This window comes from Cygnus atratus, chromosome 12 (genome assembly GCF_013377495.2).
Source record: "Cygnus atratus isolate AKBS03 ecotype Queensland, Australia chromosome 12, CAtr_DNAZoo_HiC_assembly, whole genome shotgun sequence".
NCBI classification, from domain to species: Eukaryota; Metazoa; Chordata; class Aves; order Anseriformes; family Anatidae; genus Cygnus; species Cygnus atratus.
This window is the reverse complement of record NC_066373.1, coordinates 9,260,215-9,284,629: the sequence shown is the minus strand read 5'-3', so window position 1 is coordinate 9,284,629 and position 24,415 is coordinate 9,260,215. Positions and strand designations below refer to the sequence as shown.

The following is a 24,415-nucleotide window of genomic DNA, read 5'->3' as shown; positions in this document are numbered from 1 at the left end:
CTCACTTTCCATCAGTAAGATTTTTCTTGTCACAAGTAAATAGCTTCTTTCTTCATTGCCAACAAAAACATGAAAGTCTCTTGAAGGGGCATGGTCTAGAAAGTGAAGAGGCAAATCTTTGTCATTGTGAAATAAAGTCATTAGCTGGGCTCTGACTTCTTAAAAAGATAAAGATGGAAATTCAGTGGAAATTCTCCTTTAAAAAAAAGCAAGGAATTTGCTGAGGAATGATTGATTATTGAAATATGCTTGTAATTCTTTTCCTTTATTATTTTTTACTTTCAATCAGAGTTCCTGAACTAGTAGGTAAGGCTGGCTGCTTCTGATTTTATTTGCTGATTTTATTGCTAAGATGTGGCTCTAGCGATTATTATAAGTGAAGCTTGAATTTTGAACCTCTGATTCTGAAGTCATGTTGGAATAGAGGTGCTGTTTTAAAAGATTTTGAATCAGGTTCTGAATAATAGAAAGAATGGAAAAGCTGATGATTTTGATGGAGTTGTTAAGCTGTAGACAGCTGAGGTTGTCTTATCCTCTGTTCTTTCCTTTTTTAATTTAAATTTCAATATTGGAAGCCTCCAGCTCACAACAAGAAAACTAGTCAGTTTATTTCTGACAAAATGAACTGCAGAATTCAGTAATGATATTGTTGAATGCTGTGATATCATAACTTTGATTCCTGTGGAATATGTCTGATAATAGGAATGTGTTATAATTGTCTGAAAGAAGTGGTAGGGTAGCTGCAATTCTTCCACTGGAGAGAAAAGAAGCAGTCAGAATAGACTAAGGAAAAAATTAAGCAAATACAATTGCCCTTTTAAAATAGCTATTTCCCTCCATATGAGCTTCAGTGATCCTAATTACTTAATGAAATAGGCGCATTTGCACTTGAGTTTTGAGGGGAGGCCTCAAAACTGCATCAAAATTTAATTTCACAGCTTGCTAATGTTAACCACAGCTCAACACTGAGGCATTTTGTAAGGTAACTTTAATTAGTGAGCACATGAACCAAGCTATGATACAGTATCTCCTTAACCACTACTGGGGAAGAGTTTGTTCTCATGAGGTATGTAATGTTAGATTGATCGAAGAACTGGAAAATACTTGTCCAGGGGCCTGACAAAATATGGACTGGAGAACACTAATTGACCCATTTTAAGATGGGCTTTATGCAGCTTTCCAGTTCTGGATGTGCAGCCGTATGTCCACAAGTACTTGCAGTTATGATTAACTAAGAAGCCAGATTATTACGATCAGGTGATTAAACCATAAGTATTATTCTTGGCTTACAGTAAATAACATCTGTGAGATGAGATGTCGTCTTTCAAAATTGGGCCTGGTTACTTATTCCAGACACTTTTTGAAGTGATTTGCATTTCCTATGGAGGTTGGTTATTGTATTTTTTAGACTAATGTATCGATTGATGGAATTCTTTCACTGATGTAAAATCAACTTGGTTAAGCACTTTCTAGGGAGCAGTTACTTAACCTTTTTATTTATTTATTTATTTTCTGTTGACATTTCTTTGCCCTTCTTGTCGCCTTAATAAAGACTACTCTAGAACAACTCAAAGCTTATCCAACTTCAACTATAAGCAAGAAGGGGACAGATTCTTTTGAAGACTACTTTTTCTTGAAATAATTATCTTGACTTGGCTGACTGTAGTCAAGATTGTCCTGACATTTTGAGAAGATAACATGGGAATTAAGACACATGGGGAATTTTCCCTTTCCCTTAATTGTCTCAGTAGACCTGTGGGCGGGACATCAAAACTGTTTTCAGAGACCCACTTTTGTACTGTCGTAGTTCTTAGCTTGGGAGCAGAAATCCCTTTCTGGGGCACTTTTGTTTTTAAATAATTCTTTAATTGTGAACTGCCAACAACTGTGCTGAGACTTCATGGTTTTATCTGCTTTTGCAAAGCTGAAGAGATGTGATAAATGCAACCTGTTATACAACACAATAAGACATAGAAAGCTATAGAGGGAAAAGACTGAAATGATAGGCTGTAATCAAAGGCGAAGGGAAATGTAGTGCCACACAAATACCTCTGAGAAATTTGTTGAACAAACTCAAGCTCTTGTATAATTAGATGACAAGATTTACTTTAAACTATGAGGTATGAGTGTGACAGCACTATAATTTGTCTTAAATAATTTCTTCACACCCAACAAGACACGGTCTTCAAAGTTCAGCCCTGCTATAGGTTTCTTAAAAATGAAACCAAACATTTTTACACCTAAATTGGGTATGGAAACTGAAATAAAGCTTGCTAAAAGAGAGGTTTGAAATTTCCTTTTAAGATTAAAGAGATTACTTGATTTAGTGAGGTAATTACTCATGCTTTCCTATCTGATTTCCTCTAACATAGTCTTGTTGACAGCACCTGTTTTATTTTTCATTGTGAAGTGATGTGTGCACACAGAGCTTAAACATTTTGGGACAGGGCATCTGTGTATGGTTCTCCCTTCACTTCCTTTGTAACCCATTGTTGTCCAGCATATAGTGAAATAAGTTTCCTCTATATGTGACAGTTTAAGTGAATGCATTTAGAAGTAATATTGCAAGTAACTTACTTTCCATTTTCCCTGTTCTGAAAGGGGAAAGAGGTGTGTCAAGAACGCCATGAGATCTGGTGATCCTAAACTCTGTCATGCTATAGTATTATTGTCATTTCTGTGAAGGATAGATATCAAAATCTGTATATGCCGTATCTACTCATTTGCAACATTTGTTTTAATTTACTTTTCCAGCAGTATTTCCTAATGGCAACATCCCAGTAGGCTTTGGCACTTGCTTGAACATGATTGCAAATGGTGGCAATGCACAGCTGGGTCGCATTCTTTCACTGCTTGTGGGGTGTGTAGCCAGGAATGAGAACCAGGAGTGAGATGTCTGTGTCATACTGTATATTGTTGCACTGATTCTTTACAATGACTGATTCTGCAAACAATTCAGGGAAGATACCCAGGCAGATGGAGTTTTGTTTCCATGGCTGTAAATTGCTTTCTACAAATATTTGTCCCAGTCTATTGGATGCTCGTGGCAAGGTGAGTCAGTGTGACCATAGCAAGTGTCTATAAATATCAGAATGAATATTTATGGTAACTTTTTGCTGTATTCATGCAGCCTAATTACAACTTATGCCTACATTATTTGTGACATTTTAAGATCTTCTGGTTTATTTCCTATTGTTTCCAGATTCTAGTACATTGAAAGCAAAAATACTTGCTGGCAGCACAAAGCTCTTCTGTTTTCAGTGATCCATTTGCCATGTGGAATAGTTTGTTCAGACATAGAGTCAGAGACCCGTTCTTCGTGTGCCAGTTTTTTTCCCTGTGTAAGCTCTAATAAGCTTTTCCTTTCTCTTACACTCTCTGTGCTATAATTCTTGCCACAGGGTCTTTAAAGAAGTCTGCATCCATCACTGATCTGTCATGAGGAATTTGAAACTTCATTGAAAGGGAAGATAATCAGCTTTATGTTATTTGTTTACATTTTTGGTGTGTTTTATCCTAACTAGATATAGCTGTTCTGAACCAGTGGCAATCCCAAAGGAAATCAGCTGATTCTTCATGGTGACATAGCTGGGTAGCCTTCCTGACAAAATACGGCATCACTGCTCTGTAGCTTAGCTCTCTGGAGATAGTGTTCGTTTTCGCAAAGCTAGAGCTGTTATATATTCATGAAGCTTTGAATTCATTAACTGTGAATCTGTTGTCTTGTCAAGTCCCTTTCTAAGAAATGTTAAAATTCAGCCAGATGTCTGGTGTTATCTCCCCCTTAAAAAAAATAATCTTTAATCTGTGAATTGATAGTCAGTGCAGTTCAGTACTTTTAAAGTCCATCCAGGTACCTGGCACTTCTCATGGCTTTGAACATAATTATTATAGTTGGGTCAGGAGTTTTCACTCAGCAAAGTTTTTCTCTCAGAAAATGATTAGAAGGATGTCTGTCACAGTTTATGGGTTGAAACCATGGATGTATGACACATTCGCTAGTACAGTAAGGCTGCTATTCTGTCGCTTCTGGGAGTGGAGTGATGATACAACTTCTGGTAACAGATTTTATGGGTATTCTTAGCAGGGGAACATCAAGAGTCAGAATTTCTGACTTCGGTTCCATGTTTTGGATGGAAATGTGCTTTGATAGATCTTCCCATCTTCTTTCTCAGAACTTACAGCTGTGGAATAAGATTATAATAATGGTTGCTGCAGGCTATTAGTCCTGAGGTGGGTAGTCCAGAAGCCTGGGAGCCTGATCCTACTTTTACATGAGGAATCTTGCATGCTGAAGAGCTCTGTCTTCATATTGAATTTAATGCTTTGTGACAGTGAACCCAGCAGCTCTTGGACCCCCTAACTCAAGCTGGGAGTGTCAGATTTTCTTGTTCTCAGAAACAAGCAACAAAGCCTTGGGTTTCCATCAATTTGCTCTTGCACTGTTGTAGGGAGAGTCTTCTCTCAGTTTGCTCCTGTGCATCAAGGACAGCCAAAGAGCCCCTGAAGTTCACAGCCAACAGCTGTGGCATTTCTAAATGTGAAACAGGAAAGGAAGTTCTCGTGTTTTTCTAATATTTTTAAAGTTTGTTGTTGTTGTTAAAAATTCATTATTCAGAACCTAAGCAAAAGATTATGCATGATGCAGAATCCAAGCATTTCAAAACACTGACATTTTCCTCTTGAAAATAAATCCTGTTTGCATCTATACAGGCAGTAACCAGCACTTCTCAGCTGCACACTGGAAACTCCTGTATCACCAGTGCTACAGAGATCCCATAGCTTATATCATGACATTTTCTTCAATTTTCTTCTAACAGAACCTTTGTCTGTGGGGCAATAGCAGTTAAATGACTAAGAAAGACTTCCTTAGGAAATCCTACTCCTCAAAAGCCTGTTGAGATGTTAATCTTCAACCTGCTTCCTTATTTTGGACTCTAGACAGGCACTGTAGAGGCAGACTGGGATACCTTACTTCAAAAGACATTTTCAACACCAGTGGTTGCTTATTGATTCAGCTGTTCATAAATCATTTAGAGATCCTCCTGCTGAGCACGCCTTTCAGACAGGATCCCTGATGTTACTAAACTCAGCTATACAAGCCCTCCCAGGCAATCCACCCCAACAATAGCTTGTTTGATCAAGTGTCTGCTTTAGATTTTTTTTTAGCATGAGACCTTTATGTGTTTTCAACAGAGTTTAGGTAGAGAATCCTTGATTTGTATTTTGAAGTAAGCAGATGTTGCATTCTGCTCTATGTTATTGCAAACTAACAGAACAAAATCAACTGCTGTTAAAAAGAATGAGGTAGTTTGCAAGAAAACAACCAACACAAAACCCTCAAAACTTAGGAAATGTGAGACATGCAACCTTAATTCAGTCACCTGTGCTTCTAAATTATGAAATACAAGGCTGTATGACATGTAATCAGAATCAGGGGAAAGCTGCTGCTTATTCCTTAGTTCTGCCCCACTCCTGACTTCTGAATGCTTCAATTTGCAGCATGAGCAATTCAGTCATTTTGAAGCGTTCTATCTGAAATTCCCACCAAACTCTTAAGTTGTCTAAATTTGGATACATTTTCCAGCTTCTTCGTACATTTACTTGAAGTAAAACATTGTCGCTATTCTAAAGCATAGAATAAAGCATAGAATACTACAATTGCTCAATAAAATGGCAAAATTTACCAGTGTAAGAACAATGTATTCTCCACGATATTCTTCTCTGAAAAAGCAAAATTATTTTTTGCTGAAACTTAACCAAAAATAAAATAAAATAAAATAAAATCAGCCTGAGGCAGACATCAGCTTGGAATGGAAAATGTCAGTCTGAGCAATTAAAGTGTAGAAACCTATAAGCAGCTAAAGCAGGGTTTTATGACAGAAAGTATCTAGGCAGTCTTGGCTGAACATCACAGCCAGTATCACTTACCCTTATACAGGTGTTACAATAGAAGTAAAACGTACTAAAGCAAATAAATTGTCAGCTCCTGTAATGTTCCATACAGTTAAGGAAATGGTTCCCTATTTCAACCTGATGAACGTGCCAGTATTGCAGTGTGGACATAGAGCCACTCGATTCAGTAAATGATCCTACAGTGATGGCACGTGTGGAATGAATGGCACTGTTGCACAGCATTTTCGAACAGGATGTGTGACAGATACCGTGCTGTGTATTTGGGGTGAACTAGACATAGCTGAACAATAAGAGGTAGCAAAAAGATAACATGCGGATAGTGAGGGAGATGCTGAGAATGTATAGCACTACAAAAGGATGTATGGAATTTGTAATGGCAACCTAAAGAATAATACCTAATATATAAATTTTTTAATCTGAGAGCTTCTGCAGTTTCCATACTGCATATATTCCATATATTTGATTTGCTAAATTGCACCACAGAAACAGATAATTTTCCGCAAATGCGTATAGGTGAGGAAAGGATTTACAGCATTGCTCAGGCATCATTTCTGCATCTTCCATTTTACAAGTAATTATTTTCCATTTTAAATGCAAAAAAAACAAGAAGGAAATTATGGAGAATTTAATTTTGAAAGTATGTACGTATTGAAAGTTTGAAGTTGTAAATAGCAAGTAAAAGCTGTTACAGGGAAGCCTTGTTTCACTACCACATGTACTGTATCTCAGCTCCCCGAGACATTGAGCTGAAAATTATCATTGTCTTTACACTGTGTGCCTCACTGTCAAAGGAAAGCATGACTCTTACTCAGACCCTCATCATTTTCAGCTGTCTGAGGTAGAAACATAACAGGTCAGGAAGATTTTCAAAGACATTTAGAAAATGAATATAATTGTGGGGAGTTGAAACAAATAATGCCTTTTCTTCCCACTGCCTTCACAGACACATTTCTCCCTGCTGTGTAATTACCTCCCTGCCTAGTACTACACTATGCATCGAAATAAACCTAGGTACTTAATAATATAAAGGTGCTTCCTCTACAAGAGGTGACAAATGGTTTACAGCTGAGTACTTTCTGGCACTAAAGTAATTTTTAGCATTACTGTCAGTGTTAGATCTTTTTAAAATAGTAACAGAAAGGGATTTTCTTTAAATAGTCTGCTAACGTGAGTTAATTATTAGGTTTTGGAACATCTTTTATCACGTAGAGACAACTTACCACCTTCACCAACGCAGAAGCTGTTCCTGTCTTAATGTAGGTATTCTCCTGAGTAAAAACAGTGTTAAGTTGTATCTGGGCAAGGCGTTAAGTAGTGTTTTATATCATGCTAGCTCACTTGTTTGGAAAACATAAATACAACAGAAAATGTCTTTGTCAATACCCATCTAGACAGCTGCCATGTTTAGTTGGTGAAGGCAGTGTTGAGATGCTGCCAGATAGAAAAGTGATGTGAAGGAGAATGCAAATCCTGAATTCTCAGATTGCAGACTAAAGTGCTTATTAATTCCAGTTATTACTTAACTAACATTCATGTGTCTTTTTAAAATTACTTATTATCGTGTAAAGGTAGTAATTCCAAATTAAAGAGAAAGAGAAAATAAAGAAGGACGCTCTATAAAACCAACACATAACAAAAAAAACAATCTGTGCAACATGTTGCTATGGGATTGTTCATAAATCTGAAATTTAAGAAGATTCCCTGGTCAGCTCAACTTGCACTTGTGACAGTGCAAGTTTATTCCTTTCATTTTCTATTTTTCTATTTTTTTTTCTCTTCCTTGTTTCTCACAGCTTGGAACATCCAAAGTGTGAGAAAAATCTCAGTAATTTTCTCAGACAAGGTCTTCTGTGAAGAAAACACAGAAGAATGAAACTTGGTTTCTCACATAAGTGAAAAGACTTTGGAGTCTGGAAGTGCCATTATAAATAGAGCTGTGTGCCCTTCTCCACCCCCATAATAATCTTATCTCAGTACTTTAAATAAGCAGTCTCCTTTCTTCATATCTACTTTTTGGAGAGAGCTGGAGACTGTAATATTTCTTTGTAGGCATCACTGGACCAGAAAATATACTCCAAATGTCTAGAAATTTCCTGTTTCCCTTGATTAACACCCCGAGTTGAGTCAGCCCCTGACCTACTGTAAGGCCCAGTAAGATTCAGTGCCTGGGAATTTTTTGGCTTTGTCTTGTTGCCCCATGAAAAAGTTGTAAGGCTTGGCTTAGATTTTAGGGTTATGTTTCCCAAAACTCCAGCTTTTGGGAATTTTTACACTTTATATGGAAGATTTAAAAAAATAATTATCTTTTTTTTTGTGAGCCTGTGATTTGTAGGTGGGTTTAGAGGTGACCGAGCTGCATTTTGGAGTCTGTAAAAATGAAGTAGACCAAAGCCCAGCTCAAAATTTTATCTCTATGGAAGATTTTTTCTTCAACAGCTCATTTTGCTTGTTCCCTTTGCGTTTAGTTGCGGTGCATTTATGAACCTCTATTTGCATCATGCTATTTTAACTTGATGTGCCAGAATGGGTAAATCTGAGGCTGTACAGGATAATGACAACGTCATTTTCAAGGCGCTCTAAATGATATGGAAGATAACTTGAACAGATATTAGTTTCCCACTGTGCTCAGTTGTTACACAGTAGCTAATTAAAAGGCAGTTGACAAGCACATAAGACAAGCAATGCTTGTTGGAGTCCGTAGCAAGCTGAAAAATAATCTAATAACCCTAGAATTAATTTAGACTCAAATGTTTCATTGCAAATGGTTAATAGGCTGATGGTTGAACTGGTGTGCTCAGACACTTTTCTACATGAAGTAGTACATGACCAGTTTAACTTTTCTCCTATGTAATAAAATTATACAAATCTAAATTATACACACGTTCCCAAGTTCCTAGACTTCATTAAATACTAGGGGATTAAAAACTTGTATAAATTAATCAATGTGCTATAATCCTAAAAATTATAAAATGAGCCCTTGAGGAAGTAATGTAATACTAGCTTTTTAATTAGTGTGACACCAGAGATTCATTGTTCTATAATGTAAGTCTTATGTTTGTGAATTGTATTATCATTTTAAAATAGAAAAAAAAAATTACAGTGTTTTTAGTAGTTACGAATAGGTGGTAGGTGTTTATGGGTTTTGATCCTGTAAACACATCTTCAGCTTCTAGTCTTATGGGTAAATACTGTGCCAGTGAGTACAGTCTTATCTTTACTTTTGTGAGTAGACAGGTTTAGGATTCCTGCTCCTGTTTCATCAAGATCTCCATAAATAATCCTTGTGGTAGCCAGAAACCCTGCTGATACCAATGAAGTGCTAGTAGTGCTTAGAGTATCAGCTGACACTTTAAGATGAAAATGTCCTTTTTTTGTTTCGTTTTGTTTTTAAGAGTAAAGTAGAAACCTCTATTAGGTACAGGCACTTTTGAGAAGTGCTTGCTATGCCATCTGACAAATATTTCGTGCTTTCAAGATGCAAACACTTTTCTATAAAAATTTATTTGTAAGTCTTCATTCATATTCTCAGCTCATCTTCATCTTACAGGCTGTTGTTGTGGTCATTGTTATGTTAATAAAAGGTGCTCCCTACTGTTGCGTAGGACTGGTTCTGATAATGTTAAACCACAGCGAATCACCCAAGCTTTTAATTATGTCATGCCAGACGTGTCAAAAAACCAAATGACAAAATCTGGTGAAGTTAACCTTCAGGTGTAAGCACCCATAGGAAGACAAAGCAGCAGCAAATTTTACTGTTGTTCATGTAAAAACATTAAGCCACTGAGATTTTCCAAAGGTTATTTAAAAAAGCACAGTGCAAGACCAGTTGAAAAAAAAGCATTTTAAATGTCTTGAACAGTATCTGTGATTTTAAAAACTGCTATGTGATAAATTAATTTGGGAGAATATTAAAATAGATTTAGAAATTTGTCCATTCCAGTTCCAATGTAGATTTCATGTCTTTCAGTAATCTAAAGCTGGAGTCCAGACTTTCCAGTTAACCTCAAGTGAACCCATACCGACAGTTTTCTGTACCTAGATGACTGAGTTACAACTACTGAATCTTACTTCTGCATCTGGCAGTGTTGCATGAGCAATTTTTGAAGCTGCTTAAGTTTGAGAACTCTTCCTCAGCATGTATATTTCACATTAGGGTTTATAATTGTTTAGAGACTAGTGTTGTCTAAATCATATTCTTTGATGTTGTGTGAATTCCAGTTTGTAAATTTACCTTAATCTGGCTTAAAGAACTTAATTTTCAAGCAGCGCCAGTGCCTGTGGGCACTGTGCACAGTAGGATCAGGGCAGTGCTGGAAACTTGCACAACCCATATTTAGCAGTGTGATTTAACAGCATTGGATGGGGAACACTGCCTGAGATTGCCCCTTATTTCAAAGGGTAAAACAAAACAAAACAACAAGAAAGAGGAAATGCTAACTCTGTGTTTGGCAAGTTTCCCCAATATTGTCTGTTCTCATGAAAATGAACAAGGAAGATCAGAGATCTAAGCATTTTTTCATATAATTCCTGTGGAGCTACTGGAAGAGAGACAAGTTTCCTCTGCAGAACATCATGGCAACAAAAAGACTGTGCCTCTTTTGTTTCCACTTTATATTTTTCAGAAATCTAAAGAAAAAAAGTTCAGTGAAATTTAAATAGTCCAACAGTATCTGAGTCTTTCATATGTATTATTTATTGTACCAATCCTCAGCTGGTATAAACGAGCCTACTTACAATGATGCTAACTGTGGATTTGCTCAATTACATCCTCCATCTGGGCAGTGGAGCCATGCTTTAATGATAAAGAAACACTTCTCTTTTTCTTCCTTCCTTTCCTTCTTCCTGTTAGAATATTAAAATAATTCCATGTAAGCAAATTATCCCCAAGATATTCAAGAATTCTGTTGTTATATCTTATTTTGTTAGTATTTAAGATTAAGTTACTGTAAATAACCTTTTTTTTTTTTTCAAAAAATACAAGAAGGCTGATTTTTTTTAACTATAAGGTACTTTCTGAGTCCATCAAGTTTCTAGAACTAAGATGTGTTCTGAAAGGCAGATACTGCAGTGTTCCTTCCTTTTTGGTAGGATTTTCAGCAATTCTGAAAAAAATCTAGTGTTGGTTGTATTTTATTCACAGAGGCCAATTTTCACATTAGAAGTCTTTTACATTTAAATAGTTTAGGAGATAAGCCAAAACTAACTTTTGAACTACAGGACTAGATTTCGAATATATAAATGCACTTCTTATTATGAAGAGATTGCTGGAAGAGCTCTTGAAGGAAACCCAAATTATGATTTTTTGGTTTTCTGTACTAGAAAATAGCCTCACTACACTGTGTTTTATATCAACATGAAACATTGCTTCTAGGCTACTAACTTGTATCTCATGTTTCAGGTCAATGCATTTTGAAGCAGATGGGGCAGTAATTCATGAAAAATAGTGTTTAGAAAAGGTAAGTCAATTTTACAGATACTGTAATGTCTGCCACAGGCTAGAAACTGGCTTGTCTGTGGCTGGGTTGTGAAAGGGTCTGAGCTACTCCACAGCTACTTAATTTACTTGTAGGGGAAAAGAGAGAACACAACCACAAGCTAGAAGCCACATCCTAGAGTGGACACCCCACCTCTGTACATTTCCAGATTTTTCCGTGGACTAGTTGATAAAAATATTTATAGATCCAATCAAGTATTGTGTATTTAATGACATTTCATGGACTCTTTCTACCATTTTACATTTGATTTCCATGAAAATGTGGTAAATCGCTGAAAGATGCAATAAGCAGCATCATAAGGAAGAGGTACAGAATCGTGCAGTGCCTGTGGATGGTGGTTTCTGGTTACAAATCCAACCGCTCCCAGCTTCTGACCATGACAGTTGCTGAGGGACAAAAATGCCTAAATCCCATCTGTCTGGTCCAAATAGGTGGAATTTTGTGTGCTAAGGAGCTTCCATATTAGATTAAGATCTATGCCTGAGTAAACAAGCAATTGACATGCATTCATAAGAAAGTATAGCTTTCACAATTTCTGATGAAAAATTGTTTAGTACAAGTAACTCCCCGGTATGCTATTTAATTCCCTCAGTTCTAGCAAGCTTACTCCTAACATAAAGTGCAGGAGAAGTTTCCATGAGAATTTGGAGTAGTGCTTGTCCTCCACTACTGCCATTTCTGCAACCCCCTGTGCTCCTTTCCCAGTTGGTCTTGGTCTACCCATATTGTAAAGGTCTGGGAATGGGTTTTGGCTCTAGCAAACTTCATCAGAAAATGTTCTTTTAATTAGTACAGGGTTTATTTATTTATTTTTATTTTGTTTCCCTCTTTCTTTCTGAAGTGGCTAGTAATCTTAAGTGCAGACACGCAGATCTTCCTGGGATAGAAATGCTTCACAAATAGATGATTCAGTCACAACGGACAGGTGTTGACTGCAACGTCCTATTTGTCCTGTAGGAACCTTGGTTTAGCCAGGTACGTCAAAGAGTACCTTCAGTTCTTCCTGCCATTTAGCTGTCAGTGAGAGCAACGTGTTGTAAAGATTTGTTTTTAGCATACTTCAAAACCTGCTTGTAATTCCTCTGTTCGTACACACCATTTAGTGAATAATTTGACTCATTGGCTATCTTCCAAGCCAATAATGCTGACCAAATTATCTTGAACATGCAGATGGTAACAAAAGGGCACCAGGTGTTGTTTTATTGTAATAAAGATGTGCAAACCTTTGCATCTCACTAAGTTATTTATCCACATAAATCATCAGGATTCTCAGCTTCCCACACTGCTTTAGTAAATTTTGAATAAGAGGCATCAGCTGTTTTCAGAATGTGCCCTTCTGTACATGCCACAGATATTTTGCTTTGGGCTTTTCTTCCACATTGTGACCCATAGAGGCATTCAGTAGATCCTCTTTTTGATTTAAATGATTACTGAGCGATCAGAAGCCCAGATGTTCAGTGGCTTAATTGCTAAGTGTTAGCCTATAAAAGAGAGTAGGCAGTTAGTATCTGAAGGGAGGATTTTACTGCGTATAAATGTTATTTGGTACATTAAATGACATTATTTACATCCAATTTCTCTCTCTAAGGTGGCAATCTGAGGCTGTAAGTTGCCGTGGTGGAAAAATAGCACTTGTTTTCATGTCTACCTTTACAGATACAGAGAAACAAAATGTGGAAGCATAACACAGAGCAATGGTAAAACAATACTGATTGGGGGATAAGAAATACCGTAATACTGCCAGCAGACTAGCGATTGCCAACTTTTCTATAGGCCTCAAGGAATGGCTGCAGTATATCATCTACGGGAAAGACTTCAAAACTCAACAATAAAATGTTAAGTTGAATATTGCAGCCCTAAAATCACAAATTGAATATTGCATCAAAGATCAGGATTTAGTGAGATCACTAGAATGAAATTCCAATTTCTTTTGATTGTCATGCTGATGTATAACAAATAACTTGAGTACTTGACATTGATTCAGTATCATTCAGAGCTCTGTTCTCACTGGATTTTTTTTCTAAGAGAAGAAACTAAATGGCCACTTTAAGTAGTTTAAAAATGGGGGTGAGGACTCTCTGGCCAGATCAGAAATGGCAAGTGATAGCATAGCTCATAACTCTTCAATGTTCAGATAGAAACTTACCTATTTCCCTTGATCCCTGTTCAGTCTGCTGAATCCTCCGGGTTGGCTCCTGCTGGAATCAAAAACCAAACTGTTTTTCTGTTTTGTGAATTCCCATCACCTGTTGGCACCCTGAGCTGGTATTAACCACTCTAGGCAATGATGCAGCTCTCCGCAGCCAAAGTGGCCTTGCGCTAGGAAGCGAAATATACACTGCATTACTAGAAATCAAAAATACTGACAGTGAAACTCATCTGTGGTGGGCAAGATGATGGAACCAGGCCTTCTGCAATGTTTGTTATTGTAGCTGATGTTTCATACCGTTAGTGCATATTATGTTTTTTTAAGTGTGTAAGCGCTTGTGCTGGTTTCATCTATTTAAATGCCTTTTTGCTAAATTGCATAGTTACAGAAAGTACAGAGCACCTGCACATACCATGAAATGAGATCCTCTAGCATGTCCTTGTTAGGAAACACACTCTTTCGTCTAAGATTTTATTACATTACAACATAAATGACAACCTAAGTAGAACTGTCCTGGGAATGCTAAGGATAGTGCTTCTACTTAAGAAGGAAGGGTGTGGACAAATGGTTAATTAACGCCATAATGTTTTTTATAAACATCTTAGGCATTGCAATACCCAGTTTGGACTGTAACAATGATTGTAACTTAAAAAGTTAGAGACTTTTCTGACTGAATTCATGGACCAGTCGTCATCCTTTCTTCAGTCCAGGTCTGTCATCATCATTATCATTGTGTTTTTCCCATAGAAAGAAAGGCTGAAAGATGACCCATTACTAGTCACAGCACGTTGCTCTCACTGATTGGAAAGCAGTCACACAACAACAAGCATTTATTCTGTTTACTGAGATGTAACACCAAGGAACAGCAATTCACACCTGCGGTGAAGTTGTTATACTTCCCATTTCTTTTTTTCTTTATTCTATTTTTATCCTTCATTTTTCCTGTTTCATTTTGCTTTTTTTTTTCTTTTTTAATCTTCTCTGCCTCTTGTTCCCCCACTTTTATGATGGGTGTCAGTGCCAGTCTTGACACTTACCTTAGACCTGAAATGAAGGATAAATGGTCAGTGGTACATTCTCAGCTATCAAATGGGTACTGCCCTAGCTGTAATTGATGACTTTTCTGTAGGGCAATCAGCTTATATGTGTCTGGCTAATATATGAAGTATATATAAAAATGTATGTATATATATTTACATGTATATAGCTTAGAACCAAATCACATTGTGGACTGTGGAATTTAGAGGAGAGCTCCCTTCTCATGCACAACCTATTATATGATACTATATATCCTCCAAAAATAAGGGGTATGCCTGGAGTTCAACAAGGGAAAATACCACAAAATAATCTGTATATGTGAATCACTGATTCATTCACCGAATCATCAAATCACAAAATATTTGAAATTGTTTTGTTTTTTTCCCCAGAATATTTGTACTAGACAGGGTAAAATGTAACTGGAAAACATTGCAGTGTTGTAATAATCTTGGAGTACTCCTTAGAAAAAAAAAAAAGAGAGAAAAAAAGAGGGCAGGTAAAGTAGCTCTCTTGAAGCAGCATGAACTTTCATATGAGGATTCCAGAATGTTTTTACTTTTCTTGTAAGGACCATAACCTAAATAAATAAATCTAAGATAGAAATATCCCACCTGCCCCATGCTCATCACAAATCAAACCCGGAGGTTTAAGATTACTATTCTTACCTCTACAAACATGACACTTACCTATATAATGTCTCTCAAAGGGGAAGGTGGGCATAGAAATGGAATTGCTGAAATGATTTTACTGTAGAAAGAAATGGAGACCTAGGTGGTAAGAAAATACTACATTTGAATGGGTCTCAAGTGTTAAATAATGGATATATGTGTATATAGGGTATTCAAATGCTTTTGATTTTTATGCTGAACATTAAAATTTCCATTAATATTTCACCTCTTCAGTTTTGCCTGGGGACTGTTAATTATATTTCTGAAATTGCAAACAAATAAAAACTTAAAAAAGTAACAACCAGATAATATAGTAAGTAGCTGCTTTCCCCTTTTCTCTTCCCCGCAAGCAATGTGCTATCCTCTGTACAGCCCTGGACTAAAAGCTTACCTGTGTTAATTCCCCCACTCCACATCTCTCCTTGTACATGTACGTACTCCTGAGCAAAAAGAGACCATTTCAGTAATATTGTAAGCGCTGTCATCCAAATACTGGTGTCCTGAAATGGCACTGTTGGTAGTAACTGTGATGCCTCGGGAACAAAGCAACCTTGCATATAAACCTTCATAAGGTCCCATGCTTAGTGATGAGAGGATTCTCCAACTAATGACGAGGTTCTATTCCATAAACCAAGGCACTCAACTGCTTTTTAGAAATGTCATTGATATTTCACTTCCAATATTTTCTAACTGTGAGGGTGTTTGAAATGTACTGTTTTATGCAGTGCTTTAACTTGCCTGAGCATTATGGAAAGACAGGAACGTACTGTCATGGCTGGTCTATTTTCAGAGGTGTTTTCTGGTAACAGTATAGGCTTCAGTGGGAACCCGGTCTTGAGACATGATGCTGCCTTGCTTTTCATTTTTATACTGCGCATTTGCATGAATACAGCACAAATGATGGTATTTTTTGTAGTGTTTAGTGGAGAATTTGGTATAAAAGAACTTGAAGTGTAAGGGTTAAGGCTTTTTGTTCTGTTTCTAGTACAAGGCTGGATCACGGCATAGCCACAACTCTGTTGTGTGACTGGAGTACCAATGAACCCTGGTGAATGCCATCTTCCTACCATTATGTCCAGGCAATGGCGACCCAGCTGTCTGGACGGCTGTAGAGAGCTGTTAGAGTTTCATGGCAGTTGCCATGAGTAAAAATATACATAAAGGTGGTGGACATAAAGTAGACCTCAAAGTATTGCTGAACTTTCTTTATAGCTTATTTCTGCAGTCTTAATTGAAGTAAATTTTGCTGAACTGAAAGGAACTTCAAAGTGCCTGCCTCTGCTTCCCTGTTATGAGTTTTAAATTGTGTTTTTATAATTAAGCTATAAATTTTAAAGCCATTTCAACTACAGTTTTTAATATGCCACAGGTTGTCCACCTGTCGTAACTGTGGTTTGATTGTTGTAGATCATTTTCTCTGGTTTGCTGCATGACAAAAAGCTATTAACATAGCAAAAAATCCTTTCTAAGTGAGAGGTGTCTCGAGTTCTCTCAATATAGGGACAGAATGCATAATGTTTCTAATATAGATGCAAGGTAAAAGGTTTTAATAATGGAATGATAGAGTATCAGTGTAATCCAAAAAAATATTTTGTTTTCTGAGGTTATTCATACTGATTTCCAATATATCAGTGAAAGTGTTTAAAGACGGAACATTAAAAGTAAGCTGTGGTGCTCCTAGTGGCTACCATAACACAGCATTGAGCTGGTACCCATCTGAGGGCCCAGCTACACTATTAATAATTTAGGGTTCCTTTCAACTAGAAATCACACGTCAGCTGACCATCAGGTAAATGATAACTCTGCTTGGAAAGCAGTAAACCTTTAACACCTGTCCTAATGATATCTGGATATGTAGAAAATATGATGTAAAACTCCCTGTTAATATAAAGAAATCATGTAATTACAGGTATGCAGGTTTAATGAAGAAAATGGCCCTGGCTATGATGGGGATTACCTTGATTTTTGCCCTGTTACATCAACAGTAAGTAAAACTTTTAACTAGTATGTGCACAAATTTTGTTGTCTTTCAAAGGCAGTTGTAGGGTTTTGCATTGGTTTAGAATTCTGGCTGCTGGTCACTGATGTGTTTTTTTTGTTCAGAAAAGATATGAAACTCTTTTATACTCCTTGATTGTTCCAATTTTCTTTCTAGTTTAAGAAAGAGTAGGTTGTAGAAATGAATTTTTTATTTTTCTGACCATTTTGTTTTATTCTTATTATAAATAAGGTTATAAAAATGTACTTTGAATTAAAACTATCAGTTTAGACCTAATGGAATTGGGCTAGTTCAATGGCTTTGGTGTAGATAAGGAAGCTGACAGTAGATTTCCAGTTTTTGTGTACTTTAGGGAAGGGCGTTTAGGGACACCTGTGATATATCAACTCCTCCAGTTACAGCATTATAGACAACTAAAGTAATTTACTGTTATGAATACCTCTGGAGAGTCAATGTGTGTTGCACTGAATTAAATATCTTGAGCTAAGCAAACACAGAAAGACAACCCTAACTTAAAACTTAATTCAACTCCGAACCTGTGGATTCAAGTCTCATACTTCATTTTATTGAAGTATATTTGTATTTAATCTTTTTTTTTTGGAATGATTGCTCAGTGTATTCAGTATATCTTCTATATTTCAGGAACAGAAGCCTGTGTGTATTTTTTAATTATAATCCACGGTGAGGTGTTATGGAAGCCAGTTCAGCATAAAATCATTCATGTGATACCTGAACTTTACTGAGGCAAAGTGTACTGTAAGTATGGCAACCTTCAGCCAGAGAAACAAAGTGAAATTAACATTTTTTCTTATGACATTTGGACCACTTTTAATAAATGTGTAGAAATAAAGTATCACTCTAGAGGAAACAAGGACCTCTATCTTTGAGAACATCCACATGCCCTTACTGACTTTGGGTTACAGACATACACTTTTTAAACTGGAAACATTTTCACCGTTGGCACATTCAACTCCCACATGCCCTTTCTTTTCACTCTTTATCAGAGTAGAATAAATAGACTGGATATACCCTACACCCTCAATTTCTTTGAATTGGCCTTGTGAGAAGAAGTGTCTTCTCTTGGTTAGCTTAGCTTGTTTTGCAGAATTCATCTTCTTTTCCACTTTCCAAAAGCACTTCTTAGAGCCTAGACATTGCAAAGGACTTGGGCACTTCGCTCATAGAGGACATGGATGCTCCCAGATTTTCGTAGATAATCGTAGATAATTTCGTAGATAATAGCTTCCAACAGCACACAATGCAGCACAGGGACTAATAAATCTCTGTTGTTGAGAGAGTCACATTTATCATTCAGCCCTATTTGCAGTATATCACTGTTGCAGGAACTTGGACATCCATATTAATTCATACCAAGAATGCTCTCATCTTGCCCCTTCATCCTCCTGTTCTGTTTCTCTCTTTCATTTCTGCTGATACTCTACTGTTAGGAAGAGTTTGGTGGTTGTTGGAGGGGTTTTATTTGTTCCCAAACTGGTAACACAGTGTCTAGCTACCAATGGTATTACCTTATATTTTTTATGAACCTTCTACACTGTCACTTGTATTCTCAGTAACCCCAAAGTAGATCTACTAGACGATAATATTTAACAAGAAGTCAGGCTCTGAAGGAAGCAAAGGACCACTTTCACCATTCATCATTTAATCATTTTGAATCCATATTAATCTGATTGCATGAAGGTCTCCAAATCCCAATTCCAGTAGACCTTTTTTCTCCCCAGATAAAATCTATGTTGTAATCAAACATACATGCATAAGAACCAGGAAAAGGCAGTCTGTATCCTAATCCAGAGCCTAGCTGTGGAATGGTAGGAACGATTACTTTTTCAGCCAACATCCTCAAAAAAATCCGCAGATGTCTTTTTTTTCCATGTTCCAATATGGCCTCTAGATGAAACCAGAGTAGGAGTCCGTCTGTCCCAAACCTACACCCGGATTTGAGCAGGACAGCATGGAGACCACCTCCAGTAAGCCAGGGGTCTTCCCCGGCCATTTGAGAGCCTGGCTGAGCAGTGCTGGGGCCAGGGAGCCAGCATGAGCCTGGTGCCTGCTTGCTGCGGGATGGCTTCAGCAGGTGCAGCTGCTGATGTGCCCCTCCGAGCATGGCAGAAGTGTTTTCTTCTGTGTGGGGAGATGTATTGCCAATGCACACTAACTGCTTGCAGACAGCCTCTAAGGTGGCTGTTCATTAAATGCTGTAAGTTAGACTCATGCAGTGTCAGAAATGCTTCTTCTTGCATGTTCAGTCCTCAGTGCTCGTTCGTTATTGGCCTGCATTGTATTCCTGCCTTTAGTGAGAAGGATGAATAATTTCTAACCTATTTTGTATCAAGAAATTTAAATTTGAGTTTCACTGTAAGCTTACAGTATTTTAAATTTCTTCCAACATTTGGCCTCAACCGCACAGCATAGTTACAGAAGCAAAAACAAAAGGACAATAATTTTCGCTAGAGCACACCTGCAATAATGGCTCACAGCATTTAATTTTTCCCTTGGTTTCCTGGTAGACTTTGTTTTGACACCTGCAAACAACCTTTTCCAAATCAAAGTGAGCTTTTTCTCTCCATGTCATTCTGCCACCCAAGTTGAGCTGACAAAGTCCAACTAAGAAACAGAGCAATTATAAACACAGTTTCCTCTGGTGCTTGTGCTGTTTTTAGCTTCGCTGCTCTCCCAAGGAGAAACCTGTGCCTAATGTTTCAAGCTTAGCATGCAAAATTAATAAAACCTAACAATTAGACTGAGCAACATAAAATACAAGTAAGGGATCCTTTCCTATGTGGTTTGGACTTGAAGATATTAAATTGGCTCCTTACTCTTAAACATTTTTTTTTGTTTAACACAGTGATCATAAAATGTGTATCTGGAATGATAAACAATAATTGGCTCTAGGCAGCCTTTTCTCACAGAGACAAAAGAACAGTTGTTATTCCTGTACTTCTTTCAATAAATACATGTGTAAGTTGGAATTCAGCTAGGTTGCCCTGAAAGGAGGCACACTTTTGTGAGCAACATAAAAGAGATTGAATTTACAAGTGGGCATGTAGACCGAAAAAAAGTTTTTTTGTTTTGTTTTGTAATATTAAAAAGTGTTTTCTATGCTCATACAATGCCGTGATATATCTCACCAGGAGAAATTCCATCTGAAGCTAATCCTGTAATGTTCTATAGAAAACAATGGTTTTAGCAAAGATGTAAATCAGGTCCTTACTGAGCCTATAGATGGTTTGGGGATTAATATTCCTTATTCCCATAAGGTTTTCTGTATTACTTGGGCTCACTTTTGGATTTCAAGGCTTATATCACAATATTTCCAGTTGTTAGCTTGCTTTCAATTTGTCTTCATGGGAAGGATTTACTTCATTTTCAATGTAGTGTTTATTAAAACTGATCAGCCAACTTCCTTCTCTATTTGTTGAAATGCAGACTATGCCTTACAGTGGTAGTCTCTAAGATTACGAATAGCTCAGAAGTAAAATGCTTTATTTAAGGTTAAATATGTTTCTTAATATTGTGTTGCTTTTTTTTTTTTTTTTTGAATAACCAAGAATAACAAGAAATTAGTTGTAGGTGTTTCTTTTTTTGTATGTGTTTTTGTTTGTTTCATGAGAGGATTTCAAATACTTTATGGCTACTGCAAGCAGAATTTCAACTATTTTCTAGATCCTCAGGGATTTATTGCATAATATCTGGATGATCCTATCTGATGCAGTACAGTTTAGACTATACCACATTTTGAACTGGGCACGTGATCATTCGCAACTCTTTGGCTGTATCATTTTTCCAGATTATTAATTATAATAATTATTAAGTTTGTCCTGTTAAATTTCATTTAAAGGCAATAAAGGAAAATACAATGGGAAGGAAAAGGAAGATATGGGATACCATTTTTTTTCAGGGTGTTTTCTTTAGAGAGAGAAGTACTGAAAAATGATGTCTAACTTCCTTTACTCCAATTAGCTAATTTTATTGATGGCGTGTCTTCTCGTAGCAAGAGATAAAAGCAAGTATGAATTGCCTTTAAGAAATTGCTGTATCATTCATTTGAAAAAGAACTGATTGTTCTAAAGGATTGCAACTTGACAGCCTAATTTATTGACTAAATACACATTTGAACAAAGGCTATAAAAGACTGCAGAAGAATCTTTGGAGTATCTTTTAAGATTGACTGGGAGTCTTAGTGAATCCAATGTCCCTTGCCCTTGGCCTGTGTTTCTATTGACTTCAGCAGTCATTAGACGAGTCCCATGATGACTCTAACTTGCAGTAACGACAACTTTCCTAAACTCTTGTGACAAGTATTTTACTAGAGGTATGTGCTCAGCTGATTGTGCACCTGTCCTAAGCATTTTGGAGGCCCTTCACATAGTGCTAATCAGTACCTCTGCATTACCAGAGACTCAGCACATGAAACATGTACCTTCACTGCAAGTCCTGTTTGTATGTGTGCTGCAGCCAAGACTGCTTGGAATTTGGAAAAGTTGTTGATCCTTTTCAAATCAAAAGAAAGTTACATCTTTTTTATGCAACCTATAGGATTTGGCTGCATAACACAGGAAATACTTTATTATGTTTGTGCCCTAGGTTATCTTGGCAGAGCTCAGTGTGGCCAGTGGATTTTGGATGCTCCTGAAGTCATAATACCTATGTACAGGCTGCGTGGTGTGAGGAAGCAGAGGGACAGCAAGAGCTGGACTCGCAGCGGAAAAGGTGGTGTATCTTCCATACTCTGTGTGTTATTTATAGTCAAGTCTTAGTTGATTTTGTTGATTTTAGGGTACGTGCATCACTTGTCTATGAAGCATTAAGCATTTACAAAATGCACAGTAAAACCCAAGCAGCTCACCTTAAATGGTTGACAACAAAAGTAATAACCAAAATGTACAGAAATGTATGAGCAATGAGACCACATATATAAGCACTGACACTCAGCTATTCAGAAAACCATAAATATTTATTTGAGAAAAGACCTATAGGAAATAAAAATCTGAAATGTTTGATAAAGCTTGAATCATGTTAAACAAATTACTTACCTCCAACCAGGTGTGTGCTTGAATATAACAGCCAAGTCAAAGTAAGCAGACCTGAAACCACTATCACCTGGCACAGTCAGCTTGAACTTATTTGGGAGTCAGCAGATGTATGGTTAATATTAAATAAAGACGTGAAGAACTGTAAGTAAATGAACACAGAAAGTCAAGTTAACTGCTTGCATCTGATTGGTAGCTGGTTTATTTTTAAAATAACTGCCGTATTGTGTCTGAATGTGCTTGTTATATACTTACATAGAATGGTGCCTCCTTGTTAAGGTATTAAAAAAAGTTCTATGTGGCTTATCCAGAGACTATTCTGAACTAAGCAAAAATGACAACGTTCTGATTTTAAAACAAGCTCGGAATTCTTTTGCTTAGATGTTACATGATCCCATTCCTTCCTGGTGTTCCTCAAATAAGATTTTTTCATTTTTTCTTTTTATCTGAAATACTTGTAAGCTATCATCATGAACTTGTGCAACAGGAATAATTATACCTTACTGCATAAGATCTTTTATTATCATAAGGTTAAATAATTGCCAATGATCATAACATGCCTGTGTGTCTACTGGGACCCCACCTGTTATGGTACTCCAGAACTGAATGAAAGTGATATTGCAGGTTAGCAAGTAAGTGTTTTTGCACATGAGAGGTGCTAAGAATCTTTATTTCATTTAGGTATAAACTTTTTTTTTTTTTTAAATGAGAGAGCTTTTGTTGATGGAAAGCAGTTTTTTCAGTAATATGAAAAACACGATTTGTTTCCTGTTTTATTCTGCTGGTACTCAATGTTCCTAAGCTTGGTTTGGTTCCTGACTGCTAGGCTGACAATTAACCAGCTTCTGTGCATCCTGTCTCTGTTAGTGTTCATAAGTAATAATTGTTTACCCCATGTAACAGTAACTATATGGAAATTCATCCACCTTAAAGTGGATAGTTTGAATCTTGAATAGTTTGAATCCTTTTATTTTATACTGTCCCTTTCCCTTCAGAAGTGCTGTTCAGCTTTGGTTGGGGGTTCCTAGATATAACTTTGCATACTAGAAGTAGTATATTTATTGTAGCCTCTGAGTAAGGCTGACTGAAGATAGAAATACTTTGACAAAATAAGAACAAGAACACCTTTTTAAAGCTGATCTGTAAAACTACTTCAAAGGTAAATGTTTCACAGTATTGTTTAGGTGCATCATGATTCTGTGTCACAGCATATAAACATATCTCTTCTAGCTGGGAAAACCCAGCTCCACTGTGTCAGGGTACAATAGCGTTTACTATGGATGTGCTCATATAAAGAAAAGGTAGATAATTCTCAATTACTAGTGGTGTGGTAGAGCATTATTTTATGGTAGAGAGGGCAGAAATTGGGAAGAGTTTTTTCAACTCTTCCCAAAGACCTCAATTTTGAGTCATATATCTTATTTAAACAGATACTTACAAAGGGGGCCTTAAACTGGATATTTGGGTAACTGGAACTGCGTAATTTTTAGCTCCTTCTTAGGCATCCAAATGAAGATTTCTAAAATCCAATTAAAAATACCAGCTAGGAGCTCAAAACTTGTTTGCTTTAATCCTGAATGGGGGCTGATCTTCTACAAGATGTAGTTGGTTTTCTGGCATCTGAATGTTTGGTGGTGGTGGTGGATTTTTTTAATCTGTTCTTGTAGATTTAATTGTAAAATCCAGAATAAATAATAGGAGGGGCCTTTAGATGGTGCATATTTTTCTCTTGGAAAGAGTCCAGTGGAGGGCCACAAAGATGATATGGGGCCTGGAACATCTTCCCTATGAAGAAAGGCTGAGAGACCTGGGTCTGTTCAGCCTGGAGAAAAGAAGACTGAGAGGGGATCTCATCAATGTGTGTAAATACCTGAGGTGTGAGAGACAGAGGGATTTGGCCAACCTCTTTTCAGTGGTTTGTGGGGACAGGACAAGGGGTAATGGCCACAAGATGGAGCACAGGAAGTTCTGCACCAACATGAGAAAGAACTTCTTCACAGTGAGGGTGACGGAGCACTGGAACAGGCTGCCCAGGGAGGTTGTGGAGTCTCCTTCTCTGGAGATATTCAAGACCCGTCTGGACACCTACCTGGGCAGCCTGC

At 37.1% G+C, this 24,415-nt stretch overlaps 1 long non-coding RNA gene across 1 annotated transcript; it reads left to right on the top strand.

The window, feature by feature from the left end:
- The first annotated feature begins 204 nt into the window (after positions 1-204).
- Positions 205-22,459, top strand: LOC118246387 (uncharacterized). The gene is made up of 6 exons (XR_004778149.2): positions 205-306; positions 11,315-11,372; positions 17,176-17,250; positions 17,908-18,021; positions 21,868-21,993; positions 22,327-22,459. It is a non-coding gene; the product is annotated as an uncharacterized LOC118246387 (long non-coding RNA).
- The last annotated feature ends 1,956 nt before the right edge of the window (positions 22,460-24,415 follow it).